Genomic DNA, 5,597 nt, shown 5'->3' with positions numbered 1-5,597 from the left:
CAGTTTGTGGAGGATCTGACAATAAACATGCCAGTGGTTGATTCTCAGAACAGAGGTAATAGCTTCAGCTCTCAGAATTGTCCAGGGACGATCATTATCCTTCAAAATTTTTTGTATCTTGTGTATTTTGAAAAATCAAGATTCCTAACTGTGTGGTCACTTAGGAAATCGGATCATTACAAAAAGTTTGCTTAAGGGCCCTTGCAACATGGAGTACAGTCTTTCTTGGGTGTGCCCAGTTCCTCACCCTAGCTATGGAGTATGTTGGTTGTAGAAAATCTCTAAAACTAATTAACACAGTTATCTATGTGCAAAAGTTCTGTTTCTTACCTCAAATTAAAATGTGTGGTAACTGTACCATTAAATTTGAGTCACTGCAGACAAAGCAATTAGGCTCAAATCACCATGGGCCTGCCTTGGCTGTAAAGCATTTGCTACTTAATGTAGGCACAGTATAGCAACCTTTGCCATGGTCTTGCTTCCTTCCCAGCTCTGCTGGAGGTAGTAACTAAGGAAGTAGCAACAGACAGCAGCAACCATGCCAAATAATTTAAGGTTCTAGTTCATTACCATGACAACTACTTCCATGCTGGGAATGATTAGGTGATTTTTTTTTTTTTGTATATACACATATATATATGTATACACACACACATATATATGCACACCTATACACATGGTCATCTCAGAATCCTTCAACATCCTATATCCATTTTCCTTCTTGTTGATTCTGATAGCTGTCAGTTCTGGACAGGAAAATAACATGTTTCCATTTTCTTACTGTTTGACACTCAAGCTTTTAATGTCTCTAGTTTCTAGAAGATTAAATCTCAGCTTTTTTCACATCAGCTGGAAGCCTTAACTCTTTCTGTCTGTTATTCATGCATTATTCTCTTCTACCTCCTTGTTCACTCTTCCCTAAATAATAATTCAATTTTCTAAAAGAACTGACTGCATTTGATCCATTCCACATTCCAAAGAGCATGCCTAGTTAAAACAACCATCCACCTTCTCATCTATATGTGTACACATTAAGCAGATTGTAGACAAGAAGTTGTTGCCAATTTCAGTGCTGGTTTGAAATGTCACTGTAGTCACAGACTTGGTCAGGGTTATCTGATCAAGTCTTCTGTATCTGCTTATATATATTTAGGGGAGGCAGGTGTGGAAAGAAAAAAGTCACTGTAATTGTAATAGTTTGTGTTTTTTTTTTTTTTCCTTAGGATATCCTGAAAACTTAAGACAGAAATTATTTTATGGGTTAACACACCTAAAGAAACCTGAAAGAACTTTATATCCAGTTAGGAAGTTAAACACCTCTGAAAACCCAAAACTATATCCAGATTTATACAAAAAGAATAGGTAGGGCCTTTTACTCCAGTGAAATTTTCTGTGTTTCTAAAGTATGAGGATAGAATATGATTGTAAAACCCTTGTCTCCCATTTGGAGACAGTTTGTCTTTGCATTTGGCAGGCTTTTTGCACCTTGCCTAGTGAAAGCTGCACTCTTTTATTGTACAATGTGGTTATCTGGGAAAAAAATTCTTCTGCTTCTTTGTTCTCAGCACAGGCATAAATACTGACAGTACACAGCCCTGTAGCTTCAACAGCTGATGAGTGCACAATTTCCACATGAGTTAGAGTTGAAAATAGCAATGCGGGCTTTTTCTCAGCTCTGTTTTAAATGTTTGTAATGTTTCAAACTAGTGTGAGTGTTTCTTCATAGGCAATAACTAATGAAACAAGAGCACAAATTTCTTGACTATAACTATGCGTCATTCATTTTGTGTGTACATCGGGTGCTCCACAACGGAAGGCTGTGAGTGCAGCGGCAACAGAATTGTTGGATCGTAACACCACCAATGGTAACACCACCAAAAGTGACAGGGCTTTTCATCTACAGGGCTCACAGTACTTTCTGAAGGATGTCAGTGTCATTATTCCTATTTACAAGCAGATAAATGGAAACTGTAACTAGCAAACCAGTCAATACATACGCAAAAGACAGCAAAATGCCTCTAGGGAAAAAGAGTACCCGATCTGGTAACTGCATTGTCATCACCAGGAATGAAGTTATGGCCATACAAAACCTCCTGGATTCATTTTCTTGTGTTAAGCTTCAATAATGTAGGTTAGAATTGTTTATTTATTTAAAATCCTTTGTTAGACAGAGGTTGGTGAAATGAAAGCCCTTGCTCTGCTTTCACTTTTTCTCTGTTCAAGCATTGTGAATTTTATTTTATGATCATGTCAAACCCATACCAGACTTGTACCTTGTTACTTGCACAAAGGTAATGAAGTATAATTACCTTCTGTGATATTGCTGGAGTAATTTTGCTGATTTAGCAGAAATATTTCTTGAGATTGAGTGTGTTAACAGAGTATGCGTTTTACTCTGCTGTAGCTTTAGTGGTCATCCTTCAAACCTGTCTTTATTCTCCATGCTAATAAAAAATAATCTGGATTCCTGGAGAGACTAACAACAACAAAAAAAACCCACCAACAACCAAATAAAACCCCCCAAAACTCTAGTGCTAAAGCAAGCAGTCTGATTGCTGGATACACTTTCTTTTTTGTTGGTTTATCTGAGGCTGTCATCTCCACTGGAAATCTGAAACATGCAGCAATAAGGGACCTGATACATTTCAGCTTACAACACTCCCCACACTGCTTGTTATGGTGCTTTTGTCTTTAAAAAAACAACCCAAACCCACATTTGACTCAAATGTACACAGCTTGCACAGGATCACTGTTTGCTTCTAGGTGCTATAGACAGTATTCCTATCATATTGCAAACTGTTGCATGGTTTGGACATAAACATGGGTGTGTTGTTTTTTTCTGGCAACACTGAGCTCTTTGAGCTTAGAAGAACCTTAACTGAAAGAAAAACTCCTGAAAAGAGAAATAGTCCTGTTTTAGCCAAACCAGGACAAGGACAAGGGTGGCTGTCATTCATAAGGCTGTTTGGAGTGGCACTTTTACACCGTGAGGTCTGCAGACGCTGTGGGCAATGAGGAAGTGGCATGAACAAAGTCTATCATCTTTCTCAGCTTAGCCCAAGGAGGCTGAAACCTAATGCTGTTATATGGCTGGTGGTACTGGTTGAAACAGGAGGAAGATCATATTTATATAGCACAGCATTATGTACAATTAACAGTAATATTTTTAGTTGTTTCAAAGGTGCTTTTACTTTTGCTGTTTTTGACAGTCGTCTTTTATTTCTATCGTCTCCTCCTTAGATTTGCCCAACTGGTGTATGAGAACTGTCTTAAGCAGATATTAAGTAAAGGTCAGCAGCTACAGGGGTGATCCAGAGGTGCTTACCATCAAAAGTAAGTAAATAAGTAAGTGAAACACCAAGCTGAGGCTACTGCACATCCAGGTTCCCCCAAATATTTCCATTTGTTTTTATTCAGTAATTTTATCAGGACAGACCCAGCTCTTGTTGGCCATTTGTCTGTGATTTCCAGCTAGCCAGCAAGATGACTAGCATCTGACTGGAATCCTAAAAAGCCATAAATTGGCCCTTTTAAGGGCACAGATGCTATATACTTTGACTCCAGCATTTCCAGATAGTCTCAGAGCAATGCTAGATGGGCTGCCTGAATCCATGCAGCTTTATAGAAAATGCTGGCTAAAACAAAAGGTATATTTCTAATCTAGATGATAATATATGTTTTTATATAGATACACATACACTATTACTTAAAATTTGTATGTATACAAACTGTTACATATATGCAATATAATCTATCAGTTTGTGTATGTTTTTTTTCCAAAATTCTGGTCATAGCACCGTTATTTCTGAGTCTGGCAACTATCACTATTTGTCCAAAATTTTGTTTCATTACATTGTTTTTTGCAACACCAGGATTTCATCAAGAAATAAATATGTAAGTATATTTAAAACACCTTTCTACAAGCTATGACACCTTTATTTTTCTGCCAAATGAGCTATTCTCTTGCTGTTAACCTATTGGTGCTTTTTAAGAGTAGTGTAGAAATAGTATACATCCAGGAAACAGGTACACTCCACAGATGATGTGAAGCAAACTTGCCAAAAAATAAATCAGGATGTTAGTCATGATGTCAAACACCAAGATTTTTAGCACCTGGCTCCTCTGCCTACTGCTGGTTTCCTGGAAATTGTTTACATGGCAATTGTATTTTGCTATGAGGTTTTAATTGTCATTTTCAATAAGCATGCAAAAAACTAGTGGGGATATAATGGTATCAAGATATTTAATCTAGTCAGCATGTGTGAATTAAGGGAAGAGTAGCCTTTCTTGAAGCTCTGGAGATGTCGCCACAGTTTAAGTTCCTCTCCTGCTCTGAGTATCCATATGCTTTTGCAAACATCCTTAATTTTGGTATTATAATGGATATTCCAGGAGACCAGGAGCAGCTCCATGGTTCCATCCCACCAGACCTTTACTTGCTGTCACCTCAGTAAAAAGTCTTTAATTCTCCTCTTCTGCTAAACCTGGATGGTGGTGGAGATGAATGGGGTGGTGCACTTGCTGGCGCCAAACTTGCAGAAGAGGAAGTGTCATATCCCAACCACCTGGGATCCCTACCTGGAAAAAGCATAAGCACTGCCTCTCAGGTTACGGGTCAGGGAAAGAGACAGGTGAGCCACAAACTAGGTGGAAGGCACAATAGGGGTTGCCAAAGTAAAGTAAGGACTGCTACTGAATTACCCTCTGACCAGCCCTTAACCTGGGGCTACTAATGTCCTATGGCATTATTTTCAGCTTAGGATCAGGCAGGGACAGCGCCTGCAATGAAGACAGTGGATTTCATCCCCACTTGAGGAACTTTATAACCCTCTGACCCTTGCCAAGTCTTATTTTCTTCCTGAATGAAGTAAGGATGGTGCACGTGCTCGCAGCAAGCCCAGCACCACAACACACCAGAAAGGGAACCAAACGGCACCTTCCCGTTAGCCCTTGGTGAGGGAGATCATCACCAGTTAAAACACAGTTAAGCCACCACTGCAGGATACTACTGCCTGTTTGAATGAACAAAAAAGAACGTTTTATTTTAATTAGTATTAAAGACGTCGTGACCCTACATGTCTAATTTGAATTGGTGTCAGCCAATGTAGTAAATACTGAGACTAATCTTAACAAATGTGCATTTTAAGGTTTACTTGCAAAGATAAAATACCTGTGGAGGGGGTAGAAGTGAAAAAGAAACGCGAGCTATTGATCACATACCAAAAAAAAAAAAAGCAACTTGGCAGTTATATGAATTCAGATAAAAACACAGTGTATCAGCATCTTGACTTTGCATTTGTAGGTTTTTGCAGCTTTTCTCAGCCTTAGTTTAGAATTTCAAAAATTAAAAAGGTATTCTTTGACGTCATTTTAGACCTCTAGCATCACAGATTCCTGATGTCATGTATTTATTATAGGTATCTCTTCAGAGGTGTGTTTTTTGGATGCACTTGTTTATTGCTACTGTAGAAAAAAGCGACCTTTATTTGTGTGTCTTCACAGCTCAACCCTGTAACTGGGCTAAGTCTAAACATTACATCTTAACGAGCCAGACACCAGTTGCCGTTTCAGAGTTTGCAGCATAAACACTTTTTTCA

Source organism: Cariama cristata, unplaced genomic scaffold (assembly GCF_000690535.1).
Source record: "Cariama cristata isolate BGI_N322 unplaced genomic scaffold, ASM69053v1 scaffold6915, whole genome shotgun sequence".
NCBI lineage: Eukaryota > Metazoa > Chordata > Aves > Cariamiformes > Cariamidae > Cariama > Cariama cristata.
The sequence above is the reverse complement of the archived record's forward strand: the minus strand, read 5'-3'. Positions refer to the sequence as shown.